This window comes from Lissotriton vulgaris, chromosome 1_1 (assembly GCF_964263255.1).
Source record: "Lissotriton vulgaris chromosome 1_1, aLisVul1.2, whole genome shotgun sequence".
NCBI classification, from domain to species: Eukaryota; Metazoa; Chordata; class Amphibia; order Caudata; family Salamandridae; genus Lissotriton; species Lissotriton vulgaris.
The window spans coordinates 1,142,356,441-1,142,378,792 of NC_141685.1; the positions used below are offsets into that span (position 1 = coordinate 1,142,356,441).

Consider the following 22,352-nt stretch of genomic DNA (forward strand, 5'->3'; position numbering starts at 1 on the left):
CCTTGTAAAATCTTGCATTTGAGAGTACATTTCACTTACCTGTGCCAAGTCCTGCTTGGTTCTAAAAATATCAGTATGCCTTTTATACTTACCCAATTGGTCTGGATTCTGTCACTGAGTGTGTGTAATCAGTCCTTGCTTGAGTGAATACAACACTTGCTTAACACACCCTCCTGATAAACCCAACTGCTCGCCCACACTACCACAAAAAGAGCTGTTAGTACTTCCCTACTTTAGCCTCTGATATACCTTTGGGGACTCTCTGGACACTGTGCACACTATACCTTACTTTTGTATAGTATATACAAAACCAGGGGCCATATATATCATCAATCTGATTTGCGATTCCCAAATAGCGATTTTAAAGAAATCGCTATTTGAGAATCGCAAATAGGTATGTATGTACAAAATCACATTCTTTTTGCGATTTCTTAAAATTCCTTAATTGCGATTAGCAAAGTGCGAATCGCAATTAAGGAATACTTTCCCATTCATTTCTATGGGCCAGGAGGCCCATTGGAATGAATGGGAAGTTATTCTCAATTTGCAATTCGCAATTTGCTAATCGCAAATTGAGAATAATTGCAAGGGTGCAGGGGTGTTCAAAGGACACCCTGTTGCACCCCTGAATTATGCATGGGTGCACATGTGGCACACATACATGCCCCAAGGGCATGTATGTGCGTCACATGGCACTTTGAAAAATGCAAACATGTGCATTTTTCAAGGAATTCACAACTTACCACCAACTAGAAGTTGGTGGTAATTTGAGATTCCTTAAGGACATTTTGCAATTTTTTTTTGCTTCTAACATTGCATTTAAGGAATCGCAAAATTTGTGATTCCTTAAATGCAATTGCAAAATAAGGAATCGCAAATTTTGCGATTCCTTGTTTTGCACCACATTTTGCTTTATACATACCATTTAGCAAATTTGCATTCGCAAAGGCCGAAATTCTGCAGATTTTGGCCTTTGCGAACGCAAATTTGCTTGATACATATGGCCCTAGCTTCCTACAATTATCACCTAAAAAATGAATATGTCTAAGGCAGACATCTCAAAGCTGTCCAACAACCACAGACACCCCTAAGAGTAAAAACAAGGCGAATGGCACAAAATACACAGTCCACACTCCTTAACAGTGTGTACATTACACATTTATGCATGCGTTCTTGGAGGGATCATCCATCCCCAAAATCAAGGCACGTAGTAGATAAGATGCAGGCATGCATACTTTAACTGACAAACACACGTTTTATCATGCAGGCCTTAACTGGAAGTGTATTTTCTTTTAGCAGATAACAGTGTGTTAATGTGCACAAGCATTGGCAAAGCCAAGAAGTCTCGTCTAAGCCATGTTGTACAGAAGCTTTGGCTACTATGCAGTATGGCTGAAAGTAAAAAACAAAAGCATTATGAAGCGGTCAATGCTGGCCATGTCATCACAATTGTTTTCTTTACTTCCAGCCATGCTGTACGGCAGCCGAGAAGCTGTGCAACTGGGCTACAATACATTGACAAAGCAAATAGATCTGGCATGAGCGAGGCCTATTGGCTTTGCCAATGCTTGTTTAGAAAATATGTTTTGCCATGCTTCACAGCAAAGCCATTAGCTCTCATAGGCGAGACATATTGGTTTTGCCAATGCTTGTTCTAGTATGTTCATTCTAATTTTAGCGCTTTGCACTGTTTATTCCCACACCTAGGCACCTCCGATTTACAGATCAACAACCAGAGGTCATAAATAATTAATGTGCTCATTAGTTAGGGTCACTGTGTCGCTAGTTATTATTAAGCCTGGACAGTGAACTCCGCTCTGTTCGCTGTGTTTTCTGCAATTTGCGCTCCGCAGAGTACAGAAAACTTTGCTCTTATAGCAGAGATTTTTCACCGCTCACGCTCGCCAACGGTAAGTTGTTGAGTGCAAGCTGCCGCTCAGGTAGAATTTGTACTCGAGCGGCAAAGAGATCAGCGTGAACGCCAGTTCGCACTGCACTCCTCCGCTTGCGGAACTCCGCTGAGTTTTTTTGTCAATTTGCGGAGTTCCGCTACGCTGAACTACACAAACTACGCCCAGGCCCAGTTACTATAGCACACCCTGGGCTGTACTATACAGCTTAAGTCCAGAGATGAAAGGGGAGAACCCAAAGGAACTCCAGTATAAGATAATGGGCCACAGACACTTGTGTGGCCCTGTCTTTAATATTCCTCTGGATAGCAGACATTTTGTACACGTGCAAGACAGAGCTTTGTCATTTGCAATGGGGCCAGACTACATGCAAGTAAGGAAACCACTTTCGCCTGTGGTCCTGGCTTATCACAGAAGTGGGCACAGTCAGAGTGGTCACAAATGTGCCACTTAGATGAGGACAGTAGGTCCCACGGAGCAAAAAGAATCCCCTTGCAGGTTAATAGTCACACATACATACACCCACTTTGGGGAATCTCTGCCCCTCCCTAAAGATACTGCCTGTTCCACATCATCAAAAGGCAGATTGGTTGTTTCACACCTCCAGCCCCCCGTTCGAGCTTTCCCCTGCGCAGACACATGTTTGCGCCTACATTGAGTTATTTCTAGTTCTGAGCTATGGTTTGAGAAAAAATGCATTATGGTACTCGTAGTCTCGGTTGCTTTGATTAAACTACTTAGACTACTGTAATTGAGGGCAACTGTTTGTGAAAGCACAGAAACATTGACTGTATACATGGGCCCAGAATAAGTAGCATTTATTTATGCAGTGCAGCGTTGCACGAAAAGTGGTCGCATATACCAACGATGCCATTTGGCCGTGCTTGCACTAAAAAAAGGTAGTTTTAGTGCAACGTCCACCACTGCTATTTGTCACAAAGGTAAATTTGCGCACATTGGCCGAGAGTTACTACTGGGTACTGATTCAGTACAATTTTCAATTCAAGGAAACCTGATCCCGATGCACAAAAAATACACATCTGGCACAGTAATGTCATAAGATATTTCGTTGAAGCTTGTCATGCTAGATAATGTTACTATACTGGATAGTGCTTTGCATAAAATCTATAACTAAAGCGTAACTCCCAGCATGAAAAGCACTGTTAATTGAACCGCCAGGGTGGCTGAATGTGTGTCATGGAGTTTGCGCTTTTACGGACATGAAGCGACTTCCAAGCTGCACTTTGTATTTCCGCACAAATTATCTTTGGCTCACAAAAGTTGACAATTACTGTTTGCACCACTTTGACTTTTGAAACGGTGCTTGACATCACACCATCGCCTGAGCAAGAATTCGTAAATCAGGAACGTTATCTTCTGATTGGCAGCAGGGTGGAAACAACTGCTGTTATCAAAGAACCGCTACTGGTATAGCACAGTGAGTGACCCCCCACCATGTGAGCCCCGGACTCTTTATAGACTTCCAGTTTACTAATTCCTTGACCAAAACATCTACGTCACCTGCACTGAGCAGCCCCAGAGAATGTAGTCAATCCTGGCTATTAGCGATAAACAACAAGCATTTACAATGCAATAGGTCTCGCAGCATTAAAGTTTGAGTTATTGGCATTGTGTATGACAATGCCAATAGTTATAACTTTCGTAAATGTGACACCTATTGCATTTGGACTGCAATATGTGTTGAGAGTGAGTGAGTGAGTGAGTCAGTGAGTGAGAATGAGTGGTGAGTGAGAATGAGTGGGCGAGTGAGAGAGTCAGTTAGTGAGTGAGAGAGAGTGGGTGAGTTGGTCAGTGAGTAAGTGAGTTAGTGAGTGGGAGAGTCAGTCAGTGAGAGTCTGGTAGTGACAGTGAGTGAGAGAGTGGGAGAGTCTGTCAGTGATAGTGAGAGAATCTGTGCGAGTGAGAGTCAGTGTGAGTGAGAGTCAGTGTGAGTGAGAGTCAGTGTGAGTGAGAGTCAGTGTGAGTGAGAGTCAGTGTGAGTGAGAGAGTTAGTGTAAGTGAGTCAGTGAGAGTGAGAGTTAGTGTAAGTAAGAGTGTCAGTGAGTGAGTGAGAGTGTTAGAGAGAGTGTGAGAGAGGAAGAGTCTGTGAGAGTGTGATAGTTAGTCACTACCTAATTGAAGTTCTGGGATGGAAGTGTCCTGCCCTGGCCTGTTTTTTCACAGTTGGATTCCACATGCAGATAGTCATACAAGAAAGAGAACACAAGGAACATAAAATTCAAAGTTGCATCAATCTTACCGCCGAGTCTATCGAACGTCGGGTGTCTGAAAACCTGAAGAATGCATCTGTGCCCTAAAATAAACTGGCCGCCGAAAGCATACCCACACTCACCACCTACCTCCCAGCCTTCCTTGTAAATCAACATAGGATATGTTATGTATTTGTAAAACCCAAGCTTCTGTAGGAATAGAGGAACACTTGGTGAACTAGATAAAAAGTACTTACTAAGCCGCAGATCAAAGTTGGCGCATTGTTGTTAGTGCACTCCATGTGATGTTCCTGGGAACAGATCTATCATTTATAATGTAAGTCCGCTACGTTCTTGGTCATTTTATTAATCAAAATGTACATCTGTATGGCTACAAATAATATGGTCACTATTCTATACACACCCCCGCAGTCACTGCATTACTTTAAACTTATTATGTGACATCCCTCGGGTGAGATTGTGTGTGAAGTAGACACACGGCAATGCACCATTGTTTAAGACACAAGTACACTGCCGGTCGCTTTAAAGCTATGTCGGCACCACGCACGTCGGTACACGGAAACGACAGGATACGTAAACAACAAAAACAGAAGACGGAAAGAATCCACGGACGGAATACACTGAGGACAGAGAAATCAGCAGCAGCATCCTAAATGCCCCCGGAAGTCCGCCGCGGCCTCCCCGGAAGTCAGGCACGGTCGCCTGTGACGGGGGCGGGGCCACGTCCACACCGGAAGAGGAGGCAGGCGGAGTCGATGCGTCTCGCGGCCCGGGGCTCCTGTGAGCGGTGTAGAGCCCCGAGGCCGCGCCAGCAGGAGGTTGGGCGCCGCGTGCTCAGAGCAGAGTCCCCGACATTGGCCAGGTAAGTTCCAAAAGGCTGGGGGGCTTGGTGCACTTGTGTGTGTGTGTGTATGCTCGTGTGTGTGTGTATGCGAGCGACGATGACGGCGGGGGAGGGGGGGCCTTGGTGCACTTGTGTGTGTGTGTGTGTGCGCGCGTGTGTGTGTGTGTCGGGGGGGTGTCTCTGTATGTATGTATGTGCGTGCATGGGCGCTTGTGTGTGTGTATGCGCATGCGTGTGTGGTGCTTGAGCTTCCCAGGAGACAGCGCCTGGCCACAGCGCGCGTTCCAGTTTCAAATCGCCTCCAAGGCGATGCGCGCGGCCGGGACTGTCTCCTGGGAAGCACAGTCGCTAACAATAGATCTCTAGCGAGACACAGCGCTGACGCGCTGTGTTTTCGCTACGAGACCAAAAAAGGAACCCAACAAGGGGAGCCTCCCGGATCTGGAGGATTGAGAGGGCCCTTCGGCTATGAAGGGAGTGGAGGGATACATCCTCCCAGGATAAATCAATATAACAAAAAAGTTGACCTCTAGGAGTCAGGGTGAACCCGATGATGAAGCATGACACGACTAGGGTAAGTGGGGGTTATATATAAAAAGGATTTTTCCTTCCCCGTACAAGTCATGCGGAGTTAGCATACAGAAGAGGGGTGACCAACCACCTCCCTTCACTGTGTCCTATGCATTATAGGCAATAACCCACCTTGAACACTGGTAGGATACTTTTTAGGTATATTGATTAATCTTTGCTATTAACCTATACACCCTCTCCATTGTGGGGCTTGAAGTTATGTTTTAACATTGCAAACATGTCCTCAAAAATCCCTATGTCCAAAGCACTCTCGACTAAAACGCCATGTCGACTTAATGTGTCCCAAGGAGCTAGAGTTGCTTGTCAGGTACTTTAGACAGACAGGTGTACCCCGGCACTCAACAATATTACTACAACATTGTTTTTTTCAATCGAAACACAAGATCTATGTATTTTATTGCTCGCTTAAATCAAAGCATATGACAATATTTTGATTTGTACTGGGGTTCCATCAATGTGACATTTAGTCAATACATACTGTACATATATTCCGAATAAAGCCCCCGGTCTTGACAAGCTCCCGGGAGATCTTTTTCGTACCCAGCCAAAAATCTGGCCTCCATACCTGGTGGTCTTGTTTAACGCGGTTTTACAGGGTTCTGAACTGCCTGAGACCTGGCTGGGAGCTGAGATTGTTCTGATTTTTAAAAAGGGCTGCCCGCTCGTCCCATCTAACTACAGACCAATCAGTTTACTTGACACCACCCAGAAGCTGATGGGCCGAATCCTACTCGATAGATTACTAGGCTGGATGGAGGAGAATAAAACTTTGACCACCCTCCAAGCCGGATTTAGAACAGGGGTCTCGACCTTGGACCAGATCTTCCGGCTCCAGGTCCTATACTGGAAAACTGCAAGAGTAGAAGGTGGCAGCCTCTACCTTGTCTTTGTGGACCTGCGGGCCGCATTCGATCTGGTTCCAAGAGAGAGGCTCTGGACAGTGCTGGAGGAACTTGGTCTCTCTCCCTACTTATTAGGTGCCCTAATCAGACTTCACACGGGGAATTAAGCACAGGTGAGGTGTGGGAGGAACAGGGAATTATCAGCTCGCTTCCCTGTTACCCGGGGCGTACGTCAGGGTTGCGTACTGGCCCCCACTCTTTTCAGCCTGTATGTCAACGGTCTGAAAGATAAACATAATCGCGTTAGGGATAACGATGCTCCGCGCCTGGCCACTGGTAGGTCGCCCGCTCTGATGTTCGCGGACGACACTTTGTTGTTGTCGCGGACATCATCGGGCATCCAGCGGGTCCTGGACGGGTTTGTCTCCTTTTGTGCCTCGCGGGTATTGGAGGTCAACCTGGAGAAAACCAAGTTTATGATTTTCAATCCCCCGAGGCACAACCGCCCAAATCCCACATTGAATGGAACTCCACTAGAGCGAGTCAAGACTTTTATATACCTGGGGGTCACATTGACTGAGCAATTTGCATGGGACCACCAAGTTTCTAAATCTTCCCTGAGACTTGCACAGATTATGGGAGGCATAGGCAGATTTCACAGAGCCTCAACTTTTAAACCAGTTACCCCAGCCCTTGAGATATATAAAACACAGGTCAGGTCTGCAGCTTTGTACGCTGCAGAACTTTGGGGACACACGAACGTATGCAACTTACTGAAGGTTGAAGCACGCCCCTCGTACCACTACGATTGGATCTGGGCTTGGAACTCATTACCGAACTGGTAGCTGCACGACCTCTTCCCTACTGGAGAAGGCTCTGGTCTGTGCCGGAGCTCGCATCCTTTAGAGCAGAATTCAATACAATTTGGGGGCAGCTAAAGAATAAGAACATACCCTGGTTGGCACATGTAAAGGCTCTCCTCTACAAAATTGGCCTACCCCAACTATGGGACACACCAGAGGACAGCTGCACGAGGATGCAAAGGTCTTTACTAGTGGCGGCTGTAAGGTCATATAACCTCAAAATGCTACACTGCTCGACTTCCTTGGGCAGGCTGTCTACTGAGTTCCTACTGATGAAAGCCGAATCCAGGGCGGAGGTGTTCCTGGACCTAGTGCAGCCTCCACTTGCAAGAAAACTATACATCCAACTGAGGCACGGCTCTATACCGATTGGGGCATTGACATCCAGATGGGCAAAATCGATGGAGGCCAACTGCCCTGCTTGTAATTACTGTAGGGAAGACATTGTACATATCTTCTTTTTTTGTCCGGCATATAGCAAAATTCGGAAATGCTGGATTATCCCATTGTGCAAAAACTTGGGTTTCAGACAATGTGTACAAGCTTGCAGAGTTTTAACCTACGATACCGCCACTCCCATTGTCTTTGCTGTCTCCCGATTTTTACTTGGCATGTGGCGGAGAAGATCTGTTTTTATTCATAAGAAATAAAGGACTATTGCTTCTCATCTTTGATAACTAACGTTTAATAACTTTTTAAATTTCTATGTACTTATGGTTTTATTTCTGTGCTTGTATATATCTTTTTGCACTTTTATGGTCATTGATCGAAATAAAGTTATCAAATGAATGAAATATTCATACAAGAAAAAGATTTTTTTCAAAAACATTTCATGTTTATACAGTTATATTTTCTAGGTCCAGTTCTTGTTGCTGGAAGAACAAAATAGCACAGTGAAATAGAGAGTTAACTGCTGACACGTTTCGTTACATTCGTAACTTCTTCAAGGCTGAGCTTTGTAAGGGGAGCGATCCTCAAATGTTCATAGAGAATACACCAATGTTGTGTTGTCTTTATAACGAAAAAGAGTAGCCAAGAAATAAGTCCTTATATGTGCTGTTTGAAATCTGTTGATGCCTTTCAAATGTCGTGGAACAGCCACAGGGAGAAACTATTTCAGCAGTTTATGTGGTCTAGACTTCTCAAGCATTAAAGTGCTAGTCAGAGAGAGCGTAGGATATGGGCATGAACTCGTCACAATTCATGAGTCGATTCTCCAAACAGGTAGTCCTCCATTCCTGATCTGTGCAAGGTTGTGATCAAATTATGTTGTATGCCTGTAAGTTGCGTGATTAAAAAAGTAGAGGCACCCGCAATATGCAACTGAAGGGTAGTGATACGTCCTTTTATAAGTCTATTGTTTGTCAACTCTGGGCTGAAGTATGCCCCCATAACTATTCAGATAAGTCTGCTGTCTCGTGGCATACTGGTCCAAGTAAGAAGACTACCCCCTATTTTATATAGCTTGTCAGGTATGCAGGGCTTTAAGTGGGGTGCAAAACTGGGGGCATCTCTCAAAGGGGCATGGTCAATGTAATTATGGGCGTGGCTTAAAAACACGTAAGCTAAAAATCTGTGCTTAGCATAGTGTGCTGCCAGACTTGTATTTTGCTGTTTCTGTCATTGCATCCAGATATATGAAACAACAAGAAACATCATACCTACATGTCAGGTCAATTGGCTTTGTCAATGGTTGTTAGTTGCATAAGATAAATAAGCAGCAACTATTACTTGTATATCATATTAAAAAATCTTCCCCGTAAAGCCCTGGTGACACCAGGACAATGTTGCTGCTCCTGAGTTTCAAAGAGAAGGGACACCCTAAGAGAAAATTACTCTTCTATCTGAAAACCCACCCATATTTGCAAGACTGCATCAGGAACTATTACAAAAGGAAATTAAGTTTGCTAAAGGCTGGGCTGCTTTTCGAGTAAAGACCACACCCCTAAATGACTACGGACGTGGCCAACATCTGACTGTCGTCTTTGCGGCAATGGCGTAGAGTCACTTCTGCACTTAATATGTATATGCCCGTCACTCCAGGAACTAAGGCAAACACTTCTGTTACCACTCTTAAGAGACGCTCAGGTGAGAACTTGCAGGGCGGCTGTTATTAAATGCCTCAGCGGGTCTTCGATCCAATTATCCTGCAATACTATAAAATTTCTAAAGTACACCGCTCAAGAGCTGGAAAACAAGGCACCAACTAAAGAGGACTCAGGGTAATAGCCCTGGCTATAGTCGGTCATGGACCCTCTCTTAATTTCTATTTATTCATTTTTACTTTACTCAATGGATACCTTCTTCTTCATTCCCTAGTATAGTGTAAATATTTTTAAATTTGAGTTAAAAAAGCGCAACATGACTTAACTTACACCACTTTCCTAAGTCTTAGTTTCCTCCTATAACATTCTTTGTAAAGCTTGTGTAATTTCATGTTGCTATTTTCATCTTCTTTTTCTTAATCGATTTGTTGTTTATTTGTGCAGTTTTTAAAGATGTAAATGTTGATCGCATGGTGGTAAGTTCCACCCTTTTGTGATTTTTTGTACAAATCAAATAAAGTAACCTAAAGTGAAGTGAAGTACTCTTTAAAGGATTTCCTTCCCCTACAAAGCCCACCTGGCATGACGTCATGCTGTAACTTCTCCACTAGTGTGATGCGAGCAGTGTGAGATTGCGCACATCGATGTGCCTGCTGTCACAGCAGTCCGGAAGAAAAAACGGAGCGCCTGTGCCAGGGCACAAAACAGTGCCCGATAGAGACCCGTTTCGAGGCCCCCTTTAAAAGACTTCCGGTGCTCAGCACCGATGAGACCAGGCCCACTTAACGCCCTGCAGGTACGATGGCCCCCGCGTCCTAAAGATCTCCTGCGTACCCCGTGCGATATCTGTCAAGCGTAAACGTCATGCGTGACACTTTCCCGCCATTACTATTTTCTTTTTTTTTAATCAAGTTCAAAGTGCATTCTTGGATTTTGTGGCATGTACGTTTTATTTTGTATCTAAAGTAAAACACCCCGGCATGTAAATCGTTGTTGGCTACGAAGCAAAGCGTGGCTAAATCCTGGGGGCCAATTTGCAGCCCTGCCCGTAGCCCGCAATATTTTCCCGAGCTTATCGTAGCCTCATTGTGTTCTAATTTTAGTGCTCGGTCTCGACCATAGGTGGGTCTCTCCAGCACGTACCTGCGCCTTCGAGGCTTCCCTGGTGCCCTGGACAGTTGTCGCCCCTGAAGCACCGCTCTTCCTCGTCTGCTGCTCTCGCCACGCCTGAATCAAGGCTCTGCTGCCTCCGGACGCAGTCACTCATTGACAGCGTTTCTGTTATACAGAAAGTGAAAGTGAAAGCTAAGATCTACCTTTTGAACTTCCGGGAACGAGAGGCTCTTCCTGTGTTTGGACCTACGCTGCTCAGAAAGCTAGCGCGTACAAAGTCAGTCGTTACGGCTTTTGTTGCTTTCAAAATATTTTCTCCAGCCAGCTTCCCTAAGAAATACTAGTCGAACTAAAGAAGAGGGGACCCTAAAGTCTGGTATTGAAGTCCCCACGACTATAAAATGCAAATTCTGATATAGATTTGGCACGGATTTTATTAATTCTACAAGGGATGAGGTCCTCACTGCCTTCTTAGCTTTACATGGGTGTATATATGCGTTAATTCTACAAGGGTTGAGGTCCTCACTGCCTTCTTGGCTTTGCATGGGTGTATATATGCGTTTACGAGGAATAGCGTCGTTCGAGTTAAGTGGGTCATCTCTTCAACCCTTTGTAGTTCAAGTTGCAGGATACCGTAGTTAGGCGACTCCACGGTGCGGGCCTGTGATCTCCTTCCCAGCAGCACCTGTATAAAAACGTGCTGGAGTTCAGTGCGGTCCATCTTGATTTGAACGCCCTTTGGAATTTTAATGTTAGGGAGCACCATTCAGGTTTATTGGCAACATGACATCCATCCATTATATCAACAGATAATGTGGTGTGTGGTCCTTATCTTAGGAGATACGCCTCAGATGGTGGGCTCTGCAACAGGGTAGGTACACTCCCAGCAGTGGCACATATAGCAGATACCCTTAACATGAGGGCTGAGATACCTGTCCTAGGTAGGGTACTGCTAGAGGGAACCTCATCCCAAAGTGGCAGAAATAGTCTACTCCTGATGGGGATACTCACGGGTGGAACGTTTCACCATGAGCCACTACACTCTGAGGAAGCGTTTTAGTCCTTACACTTTACTCCAAATGGTCCTCCCTGCTTCCATAACCAGTCTTCTTTAAGTTTCCACTAGTGGTGTCAATAACCTCGGCCCCTAGGGCAACCCGTCACTATGTTCTACTCTGATAAACTGTTCCTTCTTTCCCGCCCTTCCTTTCTACCAAAAGTAGCATCTGCTTTTCATGTGCGTTAGTCCATTACTCTTCCATCCTTCCATCAAGGAGGAGGATAAACTGCATTAGCTGGACCCCTGGAATGTCATATCTTCTTACACAGACTGCATAATAGGACAGAGTGGATGATCAGCTCTTTGTGGCTTTGTTGAAGCAAAGAAGTTCAGGGCTGGGTTACACTCTGTACAAAAATCTGTTACACCTTGACCAAGAAAGATCCACTGGGGGAGGAGCCAAGCTCGCGACCGTGATGGCCGCACTGTAGCTCGGCTCCGCCAGCCTTCCTGCTTGACACAAATATCCTGACACGTATCCTGCCCCGAAACGACATACTCGGGGAGACTTGGGAAGACGAAGGAAAGCTTGTACTCACCATCTGTCCCGGGGACTCCTGCGAGCTGCGGATCCGAAGTTACACCCCTGCTTGGACTGGGGCCTCCGCGGCGTGGAGACTGGGGACTCGCCTGTGGAGGTCAGCCGGCGAGATGGTGTTGACGGCGGCCCCTGGTGGGGAGGAGAGGTCGCCTGGGAGAGGCCGTGGTGCGGTTATGCCGATGGCGATGGATCGGGCCCGGTCCAGCGGCAGGAGGGCCCCGTGGTGAGGTGTAGCACGCCGTGGACGGGGGAAGACCGTGTAGGAGGCTCCCCCCTTTGTTGCCTTGTCCGGCCATCTTGAAGCCCTGCGCCCGGAGTCGGCGTGTGGCGCCCGCGGGGCGGTGGCGCTGATGGTCCCCCTTTTGGTGGCTCTCCTTTCTGCACCCAGATTGTCATTCCTGGGCTCGAGGGGGCTCCCGCGGGGGCCTTGCTTGAGAGCCCGCTCCAGAAGTTGAGGCGCATGGGGCCGCGGCTGGATTTGCAAGATGGCGGCCAGCGCCCTGAGTCACAGACTGAACCGGGGCGGCGAATGTGTGTCACTGAAATGCACGGGGGTCTGGTCATGTGAGCGGGAGCCCACGCTTGGCGATGTTCTTGATGCCTTGAAGACTTTGCGCGCGACCCTGGCCCTCGACGCCCTTGTGCTGGACAGGAGGACGACCGCCATTGCTGCCTGGCCGCCCCCCACGGACACGGCTCGGCTCGGAGCGTGTGCTGCGTCGTCCCCCTCTGTTGCCGTGAGGAGTGCTGTCACTGTGCGCCGACAAGACTATACGCCGATGGCCCCGGATCCCGGGGTCGCCTTGATCGTGGCGGGCGCGGGCACTGCGTCGGGGCCCGTCCCTGCTCGACTGATTGGGGAACAACGTAGATTGACGATTCGAACTGCCCCGGTGAGGCCCCAGTGTTATCCTGCGGGGACGACTCTGCTTTCCTGTGCGCTGAGACTTTACCCACACTGTTTGTTGTTCCCGTTGCCGTTGCTGAAACGTCTTGACTGCCGCACAAAGTTCTTGCTTGGCCGCTGGTTGCTGGAGTCCTCTGGTTTGCTCCCATGGTCTGTCCTGTTTCTATCATACGGCCTCACCACTTTGATTTGTTTGCTGCCCACTACTCTACCTCGTGTGGTAGTGATGGCTAAGAAAGGACAGGGGGGGGGAGGAGCCAAGATGGCGACTTGAGCAGACGTGTAAGCTCCCGGCTCCACCAGCTCTCTTCCTCCGTGCTACTATCCTGATCCCTATCCTTGTGGTTTGTGGCGGCGGAACGTCCGCTATGATGTGCTGACCTGCAGCATCGTTCCCGGGCTTCTCGACTCGCCCGGCAGCCGGAGAAAGATGCACAAAGGGTTTTTAGCCTTGGCCCCGTGCTGAACCGCCGACCGTCTCCGAGTCTGGGAGGCTTGATGAAGACCGGGGCTCCCGTACCATACCGAGGACGTACAGTTGGCACCATCCACCCGGGACGGAACCCTGACGGCGCTGCCTGCCACGGAACAATGCGAGCTGAGCCCTGTGCGTGATCGCTGTGTAGAGCTGCTCCCCAGGTACAGCGTCTTTGTCCGAGGCGAAGTGCGAGTGGAATAGATTGCACGGCCATGTTTGGCGAGTACTGGCTGACGGCTTCCCTATCCTTGTGCTACGGCATGTAGCTGCGGGTTCTCATTCTCGAGAGCCTGATCTGATTCATTTGTGTCGGAAGTGAGACTGTGTCGCTGCCTGTCCGTGCCGCACCCGCCTCGGCTGCTACTCCGTGGCCCTACCGACATGGCTGTACCTTGTACCTCGGGGAGCGTGAGAGAGTGCCCGCCCCAATCTGCTGCCTGGGACACCCTGCGCTTGCTGGGAGACTGCCCGCCACCGTTTCTCCCGGATTGGGATGGCGAGGGGCTACAAGTACGGCTCTCTACTGGGTCCATCCTGGCCGCCCTGTCTGACTTTCGCTCGAGAATGCACATGGATTTCCGGGCAATGAACGACTGCATAGACAAAATGGTGCCTGATCTGCGACGGGAGCGGGATGTCGAGAACCAGCTGCCCTTGGAACTGTCTCCATTGAACTTCGCTGAGGATACAATGTTTCTTTTTGCCCGCGGATGTGATTTGACTGCTTCTGCCTCCGCCTACGCTCAACACCGACCGCCCGGTGGACTCGCCTGTGATACTTTGTTTCCCCCGCCTCCGGGGTCTGTTATATTGTTGCCTGCACCTTTGTTATTGCCCCAAGACTTGGACATGCAGCCTCCGGCCCTGCCGATGGAGTTTCCCTCGTGTCCTACATTTGCTAAGCTGGAGAGCCTGTGCGCTCCGGATCGACGAGGGAAACGACTCATGAAGGACAAAGGACTATGTGGTGATATTCAACGGCCATTTTATGCTTCCACTTTACTCGCCTTCTTTGTGCGGCCATGTTGTCTTTTGTTCTCTGAGGGGGCGGGCTTTCTCCAGGGACTCCAGTTGGGAACGCACCCGAGATCGGGCCAGGGCTAGATTGCTCTTCTCTGTTATCTATTGATTGGCTGGTTGAGCTGAGGCTATCGCTGTTTATGCAATTGTACAAGTCACGCTTTGCGAATTGTTTTTCCCCAATTGTGTCTGCATGGCTATTCCCTTCTTTGCTGTCATAAGCAGGGTGGGGGTCGAGATTTCGGCTGCGGGGCTGGGATCGGTTAGAGTTGTTTATCCTTTCGTTATACTCTTCCCCCACTCTTTATTTCCATTTCGCTCCTTAGTTGTGAAGGGGATTGATATTTTACGAGGGGTGCGCCCCTGGGGGCATCTGGGATCGGGCTAAGGTTCGGCGGGCTCTTAATTGCATTGCCTTCTCGCTACTATCTGTGGATGTGTCTTCTTCCGGGGGATGGAAATATGGGGCCACTTAAGATCGGGCCAGGGCTAGGTGATCTCCTTAGTGTTATAGACGCATCGACGGGCTGGGGTGAGGACGGGTCTGCCCTTTGTTTGATTCTTCGCAGATTTGGTAATATTTCCCCACCTGCAGTTCTACTTGGAACCACTGTTTTGCCGATGATACTTTTGGTGGGGGATGCTCATGGGGCTGGTGGGGACCGGGAGTATGTTTAATTTTTCTTCTCCTCCCACTTCTTCTGAGAATTGGGGAGTGGGATGTCTCTTCTCGCTCCCTGTATTCTCTTTCCCACTTGGGGGTTCTCTTGGGGCGACAGGCATGCCTATTGGGGGGGGGTGGGCCGTGGCCTTCCGCTGGTATGCAGGGTGGGGGGATGGGATGTGTTTTGTGTTTTCTCTTTGTTTCTATGGCCCTCTTTTTCTTTTTCTCTTCTGCTGTTCCTTTTTCTCTACGTTTCCTTGCTTCCCTGGGGTCGGGGTTCAGCGCTCCTTGAATGATGATAGCTATCCTGGTCATTTATTAGCCTCTACTCTCTCTGTATTGATGTAATTTGTACTCGACAAAATTATAAAATTAAACCTTTACCTATCCTTTTACTATGGTTTGCGGCCCCACACGACACTCCTTGCTCAGTGATGGCTTCAACGGTGTTCTGCCCTATTAGCTCCTTTCTCTCCTTTTTCCATATGTCATAGCGGCCGGCCCTGCGGGTTGTAGGCAGACGCTGTGTACTGTGCATTTTATCAATAAAGGTTTTAAAAAAAAAAAAAAAAAAAAAGGACAGGGGTGAGCCAGTTTTGGACCCGGAGGACTGATGGTTGGTGGATGGAGATGAGGAATGCCCTCAATCATGATACTGTGGACGATTCCTTCGAAGGTTTATGATACCTGAGCTTATGTCGATTTCGTTTTGATGTTGTATTAAATGTGTGTTGTGGCGGGGGGGTAGGGGCTGAATGGTCCGATCGATGGCTCTTCCCTCCCCCTTGGTTCTCTTTCTTTTTTGTCTCTTCTGTTTCCTTTCCCTCTCTCTAACTTTTCCTATATTTCGGGTTTCCTATTTAGGGCGACAGGCACGCTGCTGGGGGGGTAGGCCGTAGCCTTCTGCAGGGGTGCAGGGTGGGGTGGGTGGGTTGGGGTCTTTTACTGACTGTTTTTTTAGTTTCTGCGGCTCTTTTGTGTCCCTTTCTTAGGACACCGTGGCTGTGCGTGTTTCCCACGGTGTGATTGCTTGTGGGGGGGGGGACGAGGTTTACTTACCTTAGATGATATTGCTTGCACAGACATCCTGACTTGTACGCCCCACCCCCAATAACGTGGTCCCCAGTCACTTTGCTCGCCTTTATCGCTGTGGGGGCGCGTACTGCAGCACGGCGTTCCTTCTTTTCTTTCCTTTTTTGGCGTTTCCCCCTTTTCTTATCTTCTGGGGCAGTACACAGAATGACTGTATCTCCTTTTGCCGTTCTGGCTACTCAGTTAGGTATAAGTATAATAATTTGGTGGTCTGTGTGCACGTGGCGGGCTACGATGGGTACTAATTGGAAATATGGCATCTACACTTTGATTGCTGTAGACTGTTGCTTTTAACCGTTTTTATTGATGCCTTAATGTTTTGCTGTTTGATTCGTGGCCGCTATGGGCACTCAGATGATTACATCGCAACTGGTCCTGCTATAATTTCTACTATGAAAATTAACCTTCTTTGATGCTACGTCAGGCAGTCACACTTAGCTCCTCTACGATTGAACTACTAGTCCGCAATGTACTGGGTGACTGTCGTGAAACTTCCTTACTGCTTTAAGTGCTTTACAGATTGCTTCGTGGCCGGCCTAATTGGTTGTAGGCCCGTATTTGTATGCTATTATCTGCACAATAAAGGTTTTAAAAAAAAAGAAAGATCCACTGACTGCTATCCATGCACATTCCACGAGGGCCACGGCTGCTTGCCCTGCTCCCACCAGAAGCGTTCCGGTGGCTGATATCTGCTTTGGAGTTACTTCACTGTACTTGCATACATGTGCAAAATATTATTGCCTCACAGGCTCAGGCAGGAGTTAAATTATTTCCTTGGTTAATTGGAAGTACTTAATACCACCTTCTGAGGGGCACGTTGATTAAGACTTATTCATAAGATGACAATATTGTGGCACACAGTATCCATCAAAAGAAAAAGTTACCTACCTTCGGTAATGATGCTTCTGGTGGATAGTATGTCTTACTACATGTTCCTCACTGCCCCCTAGAGTTAGTGCTGTACTTCATATGATTCCAAGGAATGAAAATGTATCCTCTAATGAATTGCTGCTGGTTTTGTACTCTCTTCTTCTCTCTGCACACCTCCACCGGGCTCGGAAAAGTACATGACTTGAAGACAGCATGCCAGATATCACTTTACATATTTTGATGTTGTACATCTTCGGGCAGGTGAGGTTGCGGTGGGAGCTGCATGGGGCGACTTGTTGATGCTGAAGAACTACTGCAGGGGTAAAAAGTTTCTGGATCCAGCCTAGCGCATGGAGAAAAGTCATAAGGTGAGGAATGATCAGAAAGATAAAGTATCCACAAGAAATACCATTACCAAAGGTAAGTACCTTTATCTTCTTTTTTTGGAAGGAGAGGGCTTTGGATCGAATTATTTTTTTCCAGCCAATTTGGGAGCGTTTAAGCTGAGGATAATTGATCATTGTCTCCAAACCCTTTCCAAATTCCTCACTGTTTTTATTTGTTCATTAAGTTCTTTAGAGAACCATGTGTTTGACTGGGGTTTTGGAGGTTATAAATATTATGTTTTCAACCTAAGAGAAAACATTTGTACTGAAGAGAGGGAGAAATGGATTTCAAATGGGATCTGCAGGTGAGCAAACCTTCATCTAAGTAGGGTTGTTTCAAATTGGAGCCTTTCTTGTAGATGGGGTGGGATGCATGCTGCGTGTGAGGTTCTTTTCTATGAAGCATGGTGCAGAAGATTTAGCTGATTCTTTGGCTCTGTCTCCCCAATGGGTATTGACGTCTCCTACTACGATGTGTTCGGCATTGGAGAAACTTGTGGAGAATGCATAAAGCATGAAATTCTTCAGCAAAATATGATTTTGTCTATGACTATTGAAAACAGTTCTAAATTGTACACTGGTTATGTTAAGTCTAATTAGAAGAATATGTGTGGTCACCTCTTGAACTAACTCCAAGTGTGAGACTGGATCCGGAAAGTTTAAATAGCTCTTCTGCACCCATAGGTGGTGCCTCGGCTCTGATTTAACTTTGGGAACCACCCTAAATACAACATCAGAACGCTGTGTAAAAGCACCACCCCAGCACATGATTATCACTTTCTTGTCCTACTTTTTGTCCAAACTCTCAGAAGCAAAGATGAGATTGGGCTGACCCTCCACTATACCAAAGTAACTTGTGACCTTATTAAAAGGTGCATGATCCCTCCTCAGAACAGTTAGGCAGGCAGGATCAGGGAGGAAACTACAGTTAGGTTGTGTATATACCAGAAAGATCATTACTGAAGGCAAGTAACTTGATTTTCTGATGGATACCTTCACATGCAGATCCTCACCTCTTGAATGAGTTCTCATGCAATACTACCAAAGGGACAGGTCTGAGGAGATGATCAAACCAAGAAGCACTACAACACATCTCTGGTAAAAGAACCATCCTTGCAGACTTCAGAGTGATAGCGATGATATGGACCAAAGCCCTGTTGCAGCCCGGCAGATATCCAATACAGGAACACCCCTGTACAGTGCTGAAGAAGAGCCCCTTACCCTGGTGCACCTTTTTGGCAAGGGTGTAGCAGATTTTGATGCACAGCAGGATCCAGTTGTAAATGTTCTGCATCTGGATCACCTTGCCTTTCTTAAAATAAGCATAGCCAAGGAAAAACCTACTCAATTTGGTACTGGTAGATCCTTCAGTGTTAAAATTGAGGGCCATGAGAGGATCCAGTGGTGCAGTCTCTTCTCTTCTTTGGTGATGCACTCATCCACGTGACGCAGGATAACCAGCTTCAGCAAGAAAAAAGTCTTTGTCTGAAGGTCCAGCTTGGGCAGAAAAAATGTGGTAAAAGAGGATGAGCCTGCAGCTCAATAATATGCCAAGCCGAGAAAATGGCAATCAAGAATACAGTTTTCAATCTAAGCAGCCGCAAATAACAACTGTACATGGGCTTAACGGGCAAACCCATAAAGAATATGAGCATCCAGTCACTGTGGCATCACAAATGGTTTGAAGGGAAACTTTGCCAAACCTTTAATATACTGCATCACAACCAGTGATTTAAACAAGGACGGTAAGTGCAGTAAAGATAACAAGGCTGAAAAAAACGACAAATAACCTATAATAGTGCCCACTGCAAGGCCTTGTGCGGACAAAGACTAACAAACAATTCAACAGTTTCACTTGCAAAGGGTCTGCTCTTACTGGTTCCCCGCACAGCTCCATCTGGTCGCTAACACAAAAACCAAGAAAGTTGCTATATTGCTTTTACAAGGCCTACAATTTTAGCTTGAATCCAAATACATGGATAATCAGGGCAGGCTTGTGGGAATTCAGGGAAGACTGTGGGGACTTCACCTCACCATACTTCCATGATATGCCCCTAATGAAGTGAGTGAGCAGTTTTAACGCTAAGATCATGCCAACAGTAGCACACTGGTCTATGGGCCACCAAATAATTGGAGGGGATTTCAATACAATCTTCCGCCCAGAGATTGAACAGTCCCATGCATGCTCCATCTGCATTTGCTCAGAATGATGTATCTGTGTTGTATCATGGTCAGAATCAGTTAAGATCAGTTATGCATTTTGACCTTAGATAGCTTAATTTGTGGACAAATGTCACACAAAAGTACATATTTACCGGTCTGTTTATATAAACCATGCCAACAGTAACGTTGCTGTAAAATAGAAACTGCCACTGACACTCTGGCATGTGCAGAAGCCATGCCTTTGTGTGCGGCAACGATCAAAGCAGGTCTGTGGTCCATGTTGAGAATCAGCCGATCCCCAACGTTTGGAATTTTAGCATAAGGAACTTTTTCGGGAGATAAATGATAAGAATACCAGGAAAACGACCTTTAGAAACGCGGTCAAAACACTGCAATACATTCACATCTCTGTTTTTCCAACGCAAGTCGTTACAACGACTTGCACTGGAGTGCGCTCTGGACTAAGGAATAGTGTGATTTACTATCCCAACACCTTCCCTACTGTACCTAGACTGGAGTTGGAATAGTAAATCACACTATTCCTAAGTTCAGCGCCCTCCAGCGTAAGTTGGTGTAATGACTTGCGTTGTAAAAACAGCAATATAATGTACTGCGATCTAAATGATCGCGTTATATGGTCATACAGCTGAATACCTTGAAGCGAAACCCTGCGGAGGAGCAGTTCCATCCTTCGTGGCAGCAATAGCTGCCAAAATTTCATTAACAATCTTAGTCATGGACCTTGTAACTGCTGCTATGGAACACGTGGCTACTGCAGATTTGGCCGCTTCATCAGCCAAAGAATTACCCACAGCATGTGCTCCCACACGCTGATGGCAAGAGTATGGATAACCTGTGTGAGTGGGTGACGTTTTAAGTTCCGCTACTCGAACCCAAAACGTTTTATGCTCTATTGCGCTGCCTTTAGATTCTCTATAGTCATTTTGTGAACAAAGAAATAAGTTGTCATTAAAAGACTGGACACAGTAGTAAGAATTGCATACAATAAGAGTATTCACATTAGGATCAGCAAACTCAAGATTAAGAGCACGCAGCTCCGTCAATTGTGCTGTACAGTCCCCAAGTGCCTGTGTATGCACTATGGGAGACTTACATTCTCCATTCACAATTGTGCCATCCACAATAGCGCAAGCCACTGAATAAGCGTGTTTAGATTCGACGGCCACTTGAGCCGATCCATGGGTATAGATGATACATTTGTATTTATCCAAAGGAAGCGAGAACAGAGGAGGAGGATGAACATGTTTATACTGTAAGAACTCCTCTGACTAAAGAGCAGGATCAAAAATAAATGTGACATCAGCCGATGTCAAAGATGCAGCCCATTGAATCCAACGGGGATGTAAAGCCTTAGAGTTTGGTACACTCGTCTTAGTCACTGCTTCTAAGGCAGGGAGAGGCGTGAGCATAAGAATGTGTTTACCTTGCACCAGGGAGCGTTATTTCAGAATCGCCATCTGTACCGCTGTGATAGCATTTTCAGTATTGGAAAACCACATTTCAGCTGATGTGTATAAATGTGATTTGTGACCAATAGGTACTGTGTCCCCCTCACTGAATGCCAAGTAAGTGAAACCAACCATCCCCGGTAATATATGTATCACCAGGTTTGTTGGCATTGTCGCGTGTCAACAAGTAGTTAGTAGCAAGCAAATCTGATTGCAAAGATTGCAGACTTGAGGTATGTTCCAGAAGCCAGCTGGCCGAAGAAAATGTAGGTTGTATCAACGCATATAGCAGTTTGATACGCTGAGTATAATCGTGAATGAATGTCCTCCCAAAATTCAAAAATCCCAGCAGAGACTGAAGCTTTTTCAGTGTAGAAGGAGGGAGCAATTGTGCACGTCTCCAGAAAGTAGGGAGCTAACCCCCTACCTTCATTGTTGAGCTCATAATCCAAAAAGAGAACTGCAAAATGTATGATGTGTGATTTTGCGAAATTGAATTTGTATTCATAGTCGGCAAACGTCAAAATAATGCGGTGGACACGGACAAGATGTGGCATCAGTTCATCGTCCGTCAAATAAATGTCATCAACGTACGAGAACACATCAGGGTCTATGCTATGTAGCAAAGACACAACACATGCAGCAAAGCCCCAGGGCTATTCTTATACCCCATAGATAAGCATGTAAATTTTTTCTGATTTCCATGGCGGTGAAGGCAGTCCAGTCACTGCTCTCAGGAGCCAAATTGTGACAATAGAAACCATTGGATATATCCAGTGTAGTTTTATATTTTTTACGGATTAATGTGTTCACTAACGCAGAGCTGTGTGTATTTTGTACCACAAATGTACGACAATGACATCTCAATTTTCGATAATCTAAGACAATGCGATACGATCCGTCAGGTTTCGATACAGGAAAAAGGGGATTATTCATCGGTGATACGCAGGTTTCAGTCACTCCCTGATACTCCAACTAAGTCAGAATATCACAAATGGGAGCCTTAGCTTCTCGTTTGATTGCATGTTGCGGCTGTGGCTGTGGCATAGACCATAACAGGATCTCATGTGCTGGGAATCCCTATCCCAGCCCACCTGATTACGGTTCTCTGCTGGAACAAGTGTCAAAGCCCACTCGGCTGCAAAAGCCTTTGCATGTTCCTCAGGGACATAATGCGAAAAACCCAGAAGTATCACGTCTTCCTCTTTGGGAGCGGCTAGCACAAATGGAGGTGGCCAATCTGCCTCCAAAATGTCATATGAA

The 22,352-nt window shown here is 46.7% G+C and overlaps 1 protein-coding gene across 2 annotated transcripts in view; it reads right to left on the reverse strand.

Annotated features, from left to right (window-relative positions):
* Positions 1–10,711, reverse strand: part of LOC147748802 (E3 ubiquitin-protein ligase DTX3L-like) — a 126,604-nt gene extending 115,893 nt beyond the window's left edge. Inside the window, exon 1 of one of the 2 annotated variants that reach the window (XM_086963893.1) lies at positions 10,470–10,711. The gene's annotated coding sequence lies outside the window, so the exon portion shown is untranslated. The remainder of the gene's footprint in view (positions 1–10,469) is intronic. The other variant, XM_086963894.1, reaches the window with a different exon arrangement.
* Between the last annotated feature and the right edge of the window lie 11,641 nt (positions 10,712–22,352).